Here is a 15146-nt window from a genome sequence, read left to right as displayed (position 1 = left end):
CTTAGAATCGGGTCAAGTGAGAGAGGCCACTATCCTCTATTTCCGTTACAATCAGCTCGGTCAGCAGCAGGAATGCCCCCTGTCCCAGAGGCCCACTCCCCTTCCCCCAAGGTCGTGACAGACCCCCTCCGTGATGGCCCTGCTTTTTTCCTAGAGAAACCATACTTTTGACCGCGTGCAAGATGCCAAGCTTCATAGGCGAATGCAAATCCGGCCACGTGCCCGAAATGCCACACTAGCAGCTGTAGCCGGAGTCATCCTGGTGCTGGCCAGCCAGGAACCGGAGCAGGGACCACAGTAGCGACCTGGCCATGACGCCCATCCCCTTCCCCCGGCAGTCTTCAAAGTTTTCATCTTTTGATGTAAAACCATTTTCCGTCTTCCTTTCTCGACAGTGGTCTCATGCAGTATTTGTTTTTTGTTACATTGACTAACTTTACTAGCGTAATGTCTGACAAATTTGGCCATGCCACACCATGTTGGATAGACAGGCATTTGATACTGGTTCCATCTTTTTGCCATAAACATGGGTGTTCGGATTGTATTCTTTATCAAGGGCCCAAGTAGAAGGAAAATGCCTTGAGAATGATAATGTGGTGGACACAATGGGATGGATGTGTGGATTGTGATAAGAGCTGTAAGAGCCCCCAATAAAATGATTTTTTTAAGTTTAGTGGCTTTAAAGAAAATATGAAATTGATCTTAAAAATTAGTGAACATAAAATATGACTGATCCTTACTGGGAAATATTAAAAGCCATTTTTGTGGGTTTGTTTCATACTAAAATCACAGCTGGCCCAATCTTTTAGCCACCATAATGAACAACCACAAATACACTGTTTCTGTTTGATAATTGTTTTCAACATGAAGAGCACAGGGTGTAAAACATTAAATAATTAAGAACCAACTTTTCATCGCTGAGTTGCAGAGTGGCTGGGGTTCGGCATGGTGTCATGTTTCCATTCCTCTTTTGAGTTTATAAAGTTCCTCGTTTAACCACTCTGGGAGAATTCAGTTTGTTGATGTCGTTTGGAGTTAATGACACTAATGTGCCATTTCTTAAATTTTCCACCTGTCCCACCACATCCATTTGACAAGATAGAGGGCGCCCATTTCTTCTTTGGGGAAATCCTGTCTTCCTGACCGTTCCTCTTCTTGAAAACATCTGTGTCCTAGGCCACTCTCTGTTCTTCTTCCTTTTCTGCCTTTTGTTCTTTGATTTGCTTTGGCAAAATCTGGCAAAACTATGGTGTGCCAGCATAACGGCACGTTCTTGTTCCAGAAGCATCTTTTCCTCTTCCATAACCTGTGTGTGGCAGTGACATAATCTGGTGTCCATTTGAGGATTCAGAGCGGAGGGGTGTAGTCTAACCTGTCAATCAGGTCGTAGCTTGATGACCTCATTTGGAGGCCCTAAGGAGATACATAGCTTGCTGGAGACGGGACACAAGCTTACTCCCTGTGAGAAATCCCTGTGGAGAAGACACAGGGAGAGAGGTTAATGGAGTCAGACCTCTAGAGCCAGGGAAGTCACATGGAGACTCTGCCAGCACTGAGATGCTTCCACTGCCACTGGATCCACAAGTCTTCCCACCCACTGGCCTGTGATCTTCCCGCATTTGTTGTCATTGCATGTGTTTCGTGAGTCTGAAGAGGACTTTATAGATTAGTATCGGACATAGGGGCTAATATTGGACTTATGGACTTGATCTGGACTGGGCTGGGATGTTTTCTCAATGTTCAGTTGCTCTTGTATTTAGAGCTCTTTCTTACACACATACATGAGTCTCCCTGGATTTGTTTCTCTAATCAACCCAGACTAACATACTGTGATTTCAAACCTGTGGGCTTCCAGAGGAGCCAAGTTAAATTCTGGTATGTCCGCATCTTTCTCAAGGGCACTGGTTGTGCTCTTTGTGTTTTCATCTTGGCTCGGTTTCTGTTTTCTTTCTTCCTTCTTCCTTCCTTCCTCTTCTTCCTCTACTTCTCCTTCTTTTCTTCTTCCACCTGCTGTAGAATCCTACCAGGTCTACAAGCTCCCTGCTGTTCTTCAGGGGACAGGAAGGAACTGCAGCATGAACACCTGGTCCTGAAGGGAAACCTGTGTTTGTATGTGTGTATGTGTGTGTGTGGCCGGGGAGGGATCACAGTAGGAGAACAATGCAGTTCCTTGAGTTTGTTAAAGAAACTGGAAGAACTTTCCTTTTGGCCTCTTACAAGAGAATTGTGAGGAGGAGCTGGTTCCTTGACAAGACTACGGTGGTTCTCAAATCTCTCTTCTTGTTTTCCCTTTTCTTTTTGATATGTTTTGGTTCATCTTCCCTCTCTCCAAAGGCATAGAGGTTCAGGAGCAGAGTATCCAGAAGTGTCTGAGAGCCGACAAGAGCACCTGATGTTGGCATCTCCTGGCATAGCATCACTGGGTCTACAGCTGGAGCACCCTCTTCATTTTTGTACCATAAGGCTCACGTTTATTCTTTTTCAGGTGGCGATCCCATTGTTACTGCACCATCTGTTGACGAGATTATCTCTTCCCCTATTTAATGTGTTTTCATCTTAGTCTTTGGTTGTATTTCCAGGTTTTGGGTTATGATCCATTGGTCTACAGATCTATCATTGTTCCATTACCAACCTGTTTTGATTATTATGGTTGTGTCACATGTTTTAAAATCAAGGAATGAGAGACCTCCTACTGTATTTTTCCAGTAGTATTTTTCTTACACTGGGTTTCTTTGAATTTCACATAAAGTTAGTGATTAGTGTTTGCTCATTTCTCTGAAGAGTTGTTCTGGGTTTGGATCAGAATTGTATTATATTGATAGATTGTTTTTGTATGATTGACAATTACATTATATTGTATTCCACTTATGTAAGTCTCTTTAGGTTTCTTGTATCAGTGTTTTATAGTTTTCTTTATACATGTCTTTTATTTCTCTGTTAGGTTTATTCCCAAGTATTTCATTTTTAGGTAGTTATTATAAATAATAATTATTATTATTATAAAATTTTATTATTATAATACTATAAATTTTCCTTTTCATAGTTATTAATATACAAGAATCCTATAGATGTATTCATTTTTATTGGATAGCCTGTCAAAATTTTCAATGGGTGGAGGAAAGAAATGAAAATCTAGACACCCTCCACCAAATAGAATTCTATAAGAGAAACATTAAATGACAGAATTAGATAATATGGCAAAATAGCTAAGTAATAAAACTGGACAGATAGAAAACCAAATTGGGGAGCTTGAAAGCCATTCTTGCAAATAAAATCAATGGAAGAAACAATCAACACAACAACAAAAGCAAAGGAAACTAAGAAGAGCCTAAGGATTATATGGGACACGTCCAAAGAAACAACCTAAATCTCATTGGGATTTGCCAGAGGAAGAACACATTTAAAAATCTCTAAGGAAAATCACACATCATGGAAGAGAACTCTCACCGCCACCAGAGAGGAGGAGAAAACACTCTTTCTGAAGCTGAAAGAACCAGGAACAGGGTAGATCCCCAAAAGATACACATCATGACAAATCATAGCTAAACGCTCCAGTGTCAAGAGAAAGGAAACTGAGTCCTGAGACACAAAGGAAACAAGAACATCCCCTATAGGAGAGAAACCAATCAGAACAAGCTGAGATTCTCAACAGAACTCAAGTAGGTAAGAAGACAATGGAGTGATCTGTATAAAATCCTGAAATAAATAACGATCAACCCAAAATCTTATACCCAGCAAAAATACAGGCAAGGAAAAACTAAAGGGAGTTATAAAAACAAGACCATGATTACAAAAAAAAAAATACTATGGGAAGACTATAGTCAGAGTATCAACAGCAATGGAAGACAAACCTGAGAACAACACAGATCAATAACCCCTGGAGAACAGTACAATGAAAACAGAACAGAGACCAAGGAAACCTTTCTTTTAAACTACAAAACCAATAAAACCTCTAAGACAAAAAAGAAACACAGAAGACACACAGCAGAATGACAGCAAGAAACCCACCTGTATAAAAAATGACATGGGATTTCAATGGGTTAAATGCACCAGACAAGAGTCAGAGTAGCAGCAGACTGGATTAGAAAACCAGACCCATCAATAGGTTGCTCACAAGAGACACACCTTAAACACAAATATAGGCTAAAACCCAAAGGGTGGGTTTTTTTTTTTTTACCAAGCTAATGGTAGCCAACAAATGCTTGAATGGCAACATCAATCTCTGATAACATGGACTTCCATTATAGATCAGCTTATCTAGTGTTTGGTTGAAAAACTGAACCCTTTGGGTGAGTTCAATCCAGACCCTGAAGGGTGAACAAGGACCAGAGTCTCTGTTAAGCAACCCTGGTGCCTTTCATGGCGGTAACTGGTTCCACATTTTCCTCCCTCTCTGTGAAGAGCTTTCGAGTGTGACCCCATTCAGAGCAGTAGGTCGTGGAAGCCAGGCACCATTTAGTTCTTCTGGTCTCAGAGTTGTGGGGACGGATGTTTGTGAAGCCCCTCAGGCAACTGGACTAATTGCTCCCACGTGTCTTTTGAGTGTCACCACTCTGCCCTCTGGATGGGCAAGACAGCCAGTCCTAACACGCAAGGACACTCACACTCTTTTGAGCCCTCGGGGGAGAAGCAAACGTCTTTAAGACATCCAATCCTGCTTGATGGGACTGCACTATGGAGTGTTACAATCTCTGTGAGCGCTCCCAATACAAAGATTGCAAAATAAAATAAAAGTCTAGAATAAATGTTGATCATGTGACTATTGAAAAAAAAAGAGATTTGGTCCTATGTCACAAATTAAATTTTGGAATATGATGTTTAGTTTTTTTTCTTTCTTTCTTTAATTGGACAAGGAGCCAATGCAATGGCTAATCTTTGTTGACGAGAAGAGAATGCTGAGAGTGAGTCAGTGCGGGGTCTCGGTGGGCTATCTGGTGGGACACCAGCTTGCAATGGGCGGAACATCACCTGTGTGCAGGCCGCACCAGATGACAGCACTGCCGTCCTCTTCGCGGATGCAGCAGTATCTCGATTGAGAGCCACCACACTCGTGGATTATAAAATGAATTTAGCTGTTGTCCACCAGGAAGAGAGAGAAAAGACTAGATGAATAACCTTCATAATTATGAGTATTGTCTGTGAGCTTGGAGTGGCCATTATAATGAATTATTCGACCTAGCGGTGACGTACAGCATGCCATGGGAGGGGTGACTGGTGACGGGTTTGAGTCTCAGTCCCCAGGGTGACGCCAGAGTAAGTCAGACACAACCGTAAGGTCACACTGTTCTTCACAGAGACATATAAAAAGATGTGGAAATGTCATTAGTAATCAGAGAAATACAAATTGAAAACACAATTAGATAGCATGTTATACCCATTGGCAGATATTAAGACTTCTGATCATTTCAAATTCTGGCTAGAGGATGAGATCACAGAACAAGGCAGGGGATGCACACTGGCATCAACATCACGAGGACAATCTCAACACTCTCTAGTGAAGTTAGAATGAACAGGCCATACGAGGAAGCACTCCTTGGGTTTATAACTGCTTGCACATGAACAAGGTGACACAACTGTCCACAGCGTGACTGGGTGTGAAGCAAACAAGATTCTAGCAGCAACGCCTATAAAAAAAACACAACTGATAAGGACGTTTCTCAATCGTTATGTGACGAAATAATATAAAACACGGAAAATGAACTCATAATAACTATTCACATCCACATGATTTAACCTATGAATGCAATGTTGAGTGGATCTAAGAAAACCCATGAAAAATACAAAGTATATAATTTTATTTTTCTGAATCTCAGACATGTGCAAAACCTATCATATTAGTCATAAGGATAGAAACATTTATGTTAAAATTATAATAAGAAGGGAGACTCCGGATAGGGCAAGATATAACAAAATAACAATGTATAAATACCAACGGCACATGAGGGAGGGGGGAGCAGGGAGGGAGAGAAAAAAAAGAGAACCTGATGTAAGGGGCTTGAGTGGAGAGCAAATGCTTTGAGAATGACTGGGGCAGGGAATGTATGGATGTGCTTTATACAATTGATGTATGTATGGATTGTGATAAGAGTTGGATGAGCCCCTAATAAAATGTTAAAAAAAAAAAGAAGTAGCTATGCCCTAAAATGGGAATGGCCCCTTGATTAGCTTTATTGGCAACAGTGTTTTAGAGCTTAAATTGGGTATCGGCTATAGTTTGATGACCACACAGGTATAATATATATATATCTTATAAATATATAAAAAGAATATTCAACCCAAAAGACTCTGACTTCAATGTCAGCATGGAGCTCTGCATGATGGAGTAGATAGAACCAAGTTCTAGTTTAGAAAGTCGTCTTTTTGCAATAAAGCACCCGCTTTCCTGGGTAGAGTAGAAATTCATGTGCAGCCTGTTCAATAAAATACGAGTAGCCACTGTTTTCTTTCCCTCCCTTGGCAACAGCGAGGTACTGGCACCAGAGCAAGCAGCCAGAGCACAGATGCTCTGGCAGTGTCTCTCTGCACCCTCACCATTAGCCGGCCTCAAAATAGAATTTTACTTGAAAAAGAAGGAGTGTTGAGAACCCCGAGAGAATCTTATTTTAAACCACTTGAAAATTATGTATTTTTATTAAACACAGTGCGATGTCATGTCAGACCATTTCAAGAAATGGTTTTTATAATACGCTGTGGAAATTACAGCCATATAAATATGGTTATAATAGATTTTTTTGGTGGTGTGTGGAACTGAAATGTGTCCTACTCCCGTATAAAATTAAATTTTTATCCTGTTCTAACTCACAGGTCAACAAAGGTTGAACAGAATTTAGGATTCTAAGTGGCCAGGGTTTTCCATCTCTGTTTCACACAACCCCTAAATAGGACCTCTTTCAACATCGAAAAGACTGGATGCACTCCTCTGCACTGGCTTCATCCTTCGTCACATCCACAAGTGTCTCCCTCAATCTCAGCCTTGGTTGGCATTAGAGAGGCTTGTTACCTAAAGCCCAAAAGGTTCAGACTGGAGCCAAGAAAGTACCAAATATACCAACAGAAATATCGGTCCAAGAAGTCTCACGGGGAGATTTTCAGTGTTGTCAGACAACCTGGGTAGCCATTTCAGATGACAATGCAAAAATAATTCATTTTTATTTAAATAAATTGAGAGTGAAGGAAGCTAATAGGGTCGTAAGATCACATGTCTGATTCTGATTCGGTAAGCTGGAAGGTCAATTTAATCTGCGATGTCTGTTACTAGAAGCAGGCATTACTGACACCAGACAAGATGATTAAAAGATATCCTGATAGCAAGTTTAGCTATGTGGAAATCTGGGCAGGTCCATATATTTCACTCTCCCAAATTAATCACATACTACTCAAAAATGTTACTTGAAGAATGCAGGAATGTCCCATTTTAGGACTAGATGGATTCCAACTGCTTCCTTATAAATGGAGAGAGGTCAGCCACAACATTCCAGAGTGACCTCTCAGAGTTCCTATGCTCCAGGTCTTATAAACAGCCATCCACCCACAATCAAAAAATCCATGTAAAAAAAAGCCTTTTCATTTGAGTCCCCATTGTAAAAAAAAAAAAAAAAAAGACGTGTGGAAAAAAATCTTATGGCAAAAAAATTCATTTTTTTCAATTCCATTTTCCACAACATTTTCACTCAAGACTATAATATATTTGCTACTTTCATGTTCTCTGGGATTTTTAATGGCATGCCTTAATGTGAATGAGTACTGTGGAAAGCTTTTCCCTGTATAAGTTGCTGAACGGTTGTCCAGTCACTAGTTTTTGATCTCTTAAGGTCAGCAATCCATGTATTTTGCTCTAAAAAGCTGTCCTATACTTGTCTACTTTCCTTTTCTAAGAGTGCTTGAAAGTCTATATATTGACCAAGTTAATGACAGTATCGATAGGATTCCCATATGCCTCGTGGGGATTATTTGTATTCCCCAGCGAAAAGATAATGCGGTCTCTAAAGTGGGCCAGGGGCCCATTAAACCAGGGATATGCAAGTGGATCTTGAATTTGCACTTCATGGTAGCCATGAGCTAAGGACAATGAGTTCTTATGACACGGCCCTACTTGAGACTTGCCCTCAGGACGAGATCACTGAAGACCCAGGGGCTGTGTCAGAGTGTGCTAATGAATTAGACGGTGCCCAGAAGGCAGGTAGAATCGTGTCTGGGGTCTTTTCTTTACATGTCTGTCTTAAAAGCAGCAGCCCTTTATGTGAGGCATCGACTAAGGGCACACAGAAGACACACGTCAGCCTGTATGATGTAAGTACTGTAAATAAGGAAATCCAAGACTGGAAGAGGGAACATTATTTGAACTTAAATTCTAAGCACCTAGTTTGCAGAAGGAAGGCTATGGGTGACAGGGAAAGGCTAAACTCAATTTGCAGAGTCTCCGTGTGGATTACGTCTCAGGTGAATCCCCTCTGGCAATTAACCATAGCCTTGGATTGGAAAGTGGACTGATGCAGGTGCAGTTAGGTTAAAATGGAACACCTTACCTCCTGTTCTCTCTTTTGACTCATTTTACACTTTGCTAGTTTTCATTATTTTCTGCTTTCTGTCCAACTGAAGCTTTTCTCTTTGTCTTGTTATTGTTGTTGGTTCAGATTTTTGTTTTTGTATGATTTTCTTTCTATGGCATTCAGGATAGGTTACCGTATATACTTGAAAATAAGCCGACCCGAGTATAAGCCAAGGTACCAAATTATTACCTGGGAAACCATAAAAACTGATTGACTTGTGTATAAGCCTTGGGTGGGAAATACAGGATGTGAATCAACACAGAGACCAGAGGGGAGAGACAGAGCGCAGCCACAGACACATCCTTACCAGTTCAGCTGCTGGCGTAAGTGAATCAATAAGGGTGCTTCTGCGAATTGGAGATGTCTGCGTCATAGGACGGCTCTGATTGGTTAGATGTGAGTAAGCAAACATTCAAAGCCCTGCAGTGTCAGCGGGGCTTTAAATGAACAGCAGAGAACTGGCAATCACCGTGAGATGTTACACCTCCCTGGGGTACCACTGACCCGTGTATAAGCCGAACTCCAGTTTTTCAGCACATTTTTTTGTGCTAAAAAACTCGGCTTATACAGGAGTATATACGGTAAATATGTAGGGACAGTAGCTGGATTAATCATTTCTTGGGGTTCTGGCAGGGGAGGTTGGTGGGCAATGGGGAGCTAAGAAAAATGAGCACAAGACAGAAGAAAATGTCTTCAAACTGACTGTGGTGATGACTGCACGGTTCTTTAAAGACGTGTCAACTCTTGACTTGCATGGGGATTACATGTCAACAAAACTGTTAAACTTTAAGAATGAAAAAGAGAGCCTTTAAGGCTAAGGTCCCAATAACTTTTAAGACCCAAGCCATGTTATTTTCAATGGATTCACATGCACGAGGAAAGCTGGACGATGAATAAAGATAGTGATGCTTCTGAGGAACGCTGAAGATACTCATTCATTCTTTCGTGACAGCCAGTAAAATGAACCCGTCCGCCTTGGAGGAAACACAGCCGACATGCTCTTCAGAATGAGGACAGGCACACTTGGCCTGGTGTCCTTCAGCAGAGCAGGTCCCTGAAAGAGAACATCCTGCTTGGTAAGGTAGAGGGCTGTGGAACACAGGAAGATCCCCAGTGGGATGGGTTGAGTCTGCGGCTGCACTCAACAGCTCAAACCCTGGAAGCACTGTGAGGCGGCACCGGGTCTCTAAAACTCAGAACCAACCATCTCCCTCCCGGCAGCATCAATCATTCTCTCGAGGTGAGATGAGGGTGAGAAATGTAAGAGGTAACTAACACATATCAAGAGCCCCTTACAATCTGTGGAGTCAGTGAAATTCATGCAGATGTAACTTTTTAACTTTGGGAATGAAACCTAACCATGGTTCTAAGGCAACACGAGCACTTATGGAGGTTGATTATAGAATTAGGGGAAAAACAAACAAAGCAACGAGTAATTTGGATAATGAACAAAAAAACAAACGGGAACTTTTTTTTTTAACCACCAGGTCCTAGTGTGTTTATGACAGCATTAGGTATGGTGTGGTTGTTCAAGGTTGTTCAGTTCAAAGGAGGTGTTACCATGTTTCTTTTACTCGAGGGGCCAAGGTTTGTCAGCAGACACCCGGTTCGAGGCAAGGAGACACTGAACACATTGTGATCGATGAGTGACTCATTCAACAAGGCCAGACACACAGTAAAGCTCAAGAAGCCTTCTGAAATGTGCCACCGGAGACTGGAAACCGCCTTCCAGCTTACCCGTGATCATTTCATTCCCACGAGCAAGACCCAAAGAAAACTCCAAACTCAATTGTCACCAAGCAGATTCCAACTCAGCGCGAATCTTTCAGACTTGAACTGGCCCCCCTCTGGATTTCCCAAACTGTAAATGTAATGGGACGAGAAAGTCTCATCTTCTCCTGCAGAGCAACTGGTAGTTTAGAACTGCCAACCTTGTGGCTACTTGCCCAGTTCGTAACCCACTACACCACCAGATCAAAGGAAAATCTCTCAAAAGGTCTGGTTTGCCTAAGCATTACTTATATTGGTCAATTTTTTTAAAAACCTTCTTATAAATTATTTACAGGACAAGCAATATTTAAAAATACACTTTCAAATCGAACAGGTAGTAGTGAATTTAAAAACAGTACTCTATTGTTTAGTTTTGATTAAGTGTTTCTTGAAATGAAAGTCATTTACTTTCCAAACACCAAATAACAAAATGATAAAAGATTCTAGCACGCAAAATCTATGGTCGTTGCTATTTTTGTTTATCTTTGTCATCAAGGTTAGATTCATTCCTATCCATGTATGCAAATATTAACTGTAAATCTGAACAAAAACCTGTTGTGCATTAAATAAGAATTCAGTTTTTATACTAAGAACCGTTTAAAATTTATTAACTAAAGAGAGAGAGCAGTTGATACCTACTCTGCCTACTGGCCTTGTAAACACTGCAAATGATTTATCATTCATAAAGTACTGGAGCACATATTTTACATTGGTTATTGTGTAGATTCTCATTTTTCAAGCAAGTAAGAATGCAGAGAATGCAAACTATTTTAAATTAAGAAATATCAAAACAGATCCCGCTGAGAACAGAAAAACAAGCAAAAAACTAAGAAAAAGAGAACGCTAACACTTGATTGTTAAAAAAAGACAGATAAAAGAAATATGAAACTAATTTAGGGACTGCAACTTTTAACCTCAGCCGGACCAGGTGTCCTTCCATAAACAAGTAGACAAAATATACGAGGCAATATTTTTAGGCAGTGGACAAGGGGAAGCTTAAGAGAATGCAATCCCTGAGAGATGGGAAACTCATGAGATCTCATAAATACCCGGGACGGATGCCTAAGGACAATTTCCTTACTACAGCACACGGTGTGGGCGTCTAAGCAAAGCACAGCATTTCTAGCGACCGGAGGAGACAAAGGTCAAGGTTTTAGGTTATCTAAGCTATGGAAAGCTTCATGGCTGTGTCCTAAAAAAAGAGAATTGCCAGGGTGTGGGGGGAATGAGACCGCAAGCCTAGGTGCATAGTCTCTGGAAGCCAGGGTGTTCGGAGCAGCACACAAGACTCCTCAAAGAACTTCTCCTGTAGAGACCTAGTGGCCAAGCAGATAGATTGTGAACAAAACTGCTTCAAGGGTGTGGAGTTTGGGCCTCAACAGAATGGAGAAACCCTCGTGGCGACTCAGTTTACAATGTTGACAGTGCGGAGGTATTAGGAAGGCTGTGTATGGATAAAGGGCAATGATCTAAAGTAAGCCTTCCACTCGGTCTGCCTTCTCAAATTTAAAACCCCATCTCACCAAGATCCAAAGGAAAGGCAGTTTGGAGACATCAAAAGAGTTCAGGATACAGCTTGTGCTTCCCAAGGTTCCATCAAGCAAAGTGTTAAAGGCTTACTATAACTAGCAAAGCGCTCAAGATGCGCAATACACGTTCATAGTTGTCATTCCGACGCTGAACTGCCTGCTAGACCCAAATTCAATATACTTAATGATAACTGACGATAGGGGTGCTATAGCAAATAAGATGTTGAAGGATTAAGATGGTGTCCACCTACCAGAAAGAATAGTGTGTAGGGTCTGAAAGGCTTCTCGTTAACAGCCATCTAAGTGAGGTATCAGCACACCAGCCCATGTGATCCCAGGATTTTAAATAATAAAATCCAAGATCAGAGGAGAGAATTGTATCAGAGCTTCAACTGTGAGCACGGCAGTTGCAGAAGGCTTCAGATGAGAGGGAAAGCCCCAGATCCACTTGCAAGTCCCCATGCAGATTAAGCCTCCATTGAAGTCCTAGGAACATTGACCAGTGATGTGAATAGTCTTGGTCTCAAAGTGCATTAGAGAGCAGATTACTGCAGACATAGTTAGGTTAAATTTTAACACCTTATAATTTGTTTTCCCTCTTGATTCATTTTAAATCTGTTCTGATTTCTATTATCATTGCTTCCACTTGGATTGAGGTTATCTTGTGTTTTATTTTCTTGTCATTGTTGCATTTTTAGATAGGATTTCTTTTGGTGAAATCTACGATACATGAATCCATAGATAACATTAACAAGATTAATAGTTCCTTAGGTTATGGCAGGGGAGGTTGGGGGTAAAGGGGGAGCTAATAATAACGTACAGAATAATGAAGAAAATGATCTAAAGTGCACTGTGATGACTCTTTATTTTAATAACTCATTTTACTGGGGCTCATACAACTCTTATCACAATAATACATACATACATCAATTGAGTAAAGCACCCTTATACATTCGTCGCCCTCATCATTCTCAAAATTCGCCTTCCACTTGGGTTCCTGAAATCAGCTCACTTTCCTTTTTTCCTTCCCCCTCCCTCCCCGCTCCCCCTCCCTCATGAACCCTTAAATAACTTATAAATTATTACCCTGTCCTGTCTTACACTGCCGAGCGTCTCCCCTCACCCACTTTCCTGTTGCCCATCCCCCAAAGGGGAGGTTATATGTAGATCCCTGAGATTGGTTCCCCCTTTCTATACTCCCTTCCTTCCTGGCGTCGCCATTCTCACTGCTGGCCCTGAGGGGCTCATCTGTCCAAGATTCCCTGTGTTTCCAGATCCCTACCGCACTGCTGTGCATCCTCTGTTCTAACCAGGTCTGCAAAGTAGAATTGGGATCATGATAACTGATAATTGGGGGGGGAAGGGGAGGAAAGGAGGAAGTGTTCAAGAACTAGAGGAAGGTTTTGAGTTTCATTGTTGCTACACTGAACCCTGAGTGACTCATCTCCTCCCCACTACCCCTGTGCAAGGGATGTCCAGTTGTCTACAGATGGGCATTGGGTCCCCATCATGCACTCCCCTCATTCACGATGATATGATTTTTCCCCCACCTTTGTTGCTTGAAACCTGGTCCCCCCGGCCCTTCATGATCACACATGTTGGTGTGCTGCTTCCATGTGGGCTTTGTTGCTTCTGTGCTAGATGTTTACTTTCAAGCCTTTAAGTCCCCAGATGCTATATCTCTCAATAGCCAGGCAACATCAGCCTTCTTCACCACACTTACTTATGCACACATTCATCTTTAGCGTTTATGTGGGGAAGGTGATCACACAATGATGGTTTTTGTTCTTTGGTGTCTGCTACCTGATCCCTTCAATACCTCGTGTTCACTTAGGCTTGTGTGCTTCTTCGCTGTGGGCTTTGTTGCTTCCGAGCTAGATGACCACTTGTTTGCCTTCAAGCCTTTAAGATCCCAGATGCTATATCTTTTTGATAGCCGGCCACCATCAGTTTTCTTCACCATGTTTGTTTGTGTACATATCTGTCTTCAGCGATCATGTCAGGAAGGTGGGTATCATGGAGTGACCGCTTACCTGAGCAAGGTGCTATTGTATTGAGGGAGTGTGCGCGAGGGGGCCCAATGTTCACCTGCTACCCGACTACTGAACCTATAAATATATGCACATAGGTATATTTCTGCGATGACTCTTTAAAAATCTTTTAAATATATTTAAACCATTGAATTATAAGACACGTACATTATATTTCCATAAAACTGTTAAATAAATACAGTCACTATATATATATCCTTCAGGGAAATAAAAGAATCTACAATTTCCAATTCACAAGCAGAATTCAGTGCACATGAGAAGAAACAGAAAGATGGCTTCCATTTTCAGAAGAGAAAAAAATTAATCCTGAGAGTATCCTTATGTTAGAATTAGGAGGCAGATTTTACAGCAACTTTTATAGCTACGTTCAAGAAGATAAGAAAAGCATAGTCATAATAAATCAGCTGAAGACGAACATCAGAAGAAGAATTAAAATCATATGAAGTAGGAATTTATAGGATTGGAAAGTACAGCGATCGAAATGAAAATTTTACTAAATGAAGTAGTCGCGGCAGATTGGACATGTAAAATAGACTAGGGAACCTAAAGCGCAATCATTATAAATTATTCAATTTGAAGAACAAAGCAGGAACCATTGCTATAAAAAGTGACCTGATTTCGAAGACTTGTGGAATATTATGGAATAGTCTAATATATGTGAAATCTGAATCACAGAAAGAGAGAGAGCATAAAAATATTTGATGAAATACTAGAGCAAAGTTGCTCAAATTTGATATTAAACTATTGGTGTTCCCAAGTGTTCAAAATGCCCCAAAGTAGCTCCTGAAACACAAACAATCCTCCTTTGCAATTCATAGTGAAACGTCCAAGATAAAGAGGAAATCGTCACAAGGACAAAGGACATCATTGAGTCACAACACAAATAGTTACAGACTTCTTAATAGTAGCATTGTCAGAGACTAGAGAACATTGAAACAACACCTTACCTGAGTGAAAAGGAAAATCTAACTACTAAATAATAATTCTGGTGAAAATATGCTTCCAACCCCCAGTGAGCCACATACACATTGAGAAATGAACGACGCTGTAAGAATACATTTTCAACAGAGCTAAATGATTTGCTTTATGCCAAAGGGAAGTGATACTAGGGAAAATTCAAAACTCAACAATGACAGAAACTCAGAATTACATAAAAGAAAGAACAAAAGTCAGGAAATGTAAAATATTATTTTTACTTATTGTAATTCCATGAAAAGATGACTGTTTAAAATAAAAACAATGTTGTA

The 15146-nt window shown here is 40.9% G+C and overlaps 1 protein-coding gene and 1 pseudogene across 2 annotated transcripts in view; both read right to left on the bottom strand.

Moving 5' to 3' along the window:
* The window catches only part of KIAA1217 (KIAA1217 ortholog), a 944408-nt gene that overhangs the window by 723996 nt on the left and 205266 nt on the right, over positions 1–15146 (bottom strand). The gene's annotated exons all lie outside the window — the stretch shown is intronic.
* LOC142451746 (40S small subunit processome assembly factor 1-like) lies at positions 977–2402 on the bottom strand (annotated as a pseudogene).

The sequence above is a fragment of the Tenrec ecaudatus genome, chromosome 6 (genome assembly GCF_050624435.1).
Source record: "Tenrec ecaudatus isolate mTenEca1 chromosome 6, mTenEca1.hap1, whole genome shotgun sequence".
Taxonomy (NCBI): domain Eukaryota; kingdom Metazoa; phylum Chordata; class Mammalia; order Afrosoricida; family Tenrecidae; genus Tenrec; species Tenrec ecaudatus.
This window is presented reverse-complemented; position numbering and strand designations above follow the sequence as displayed.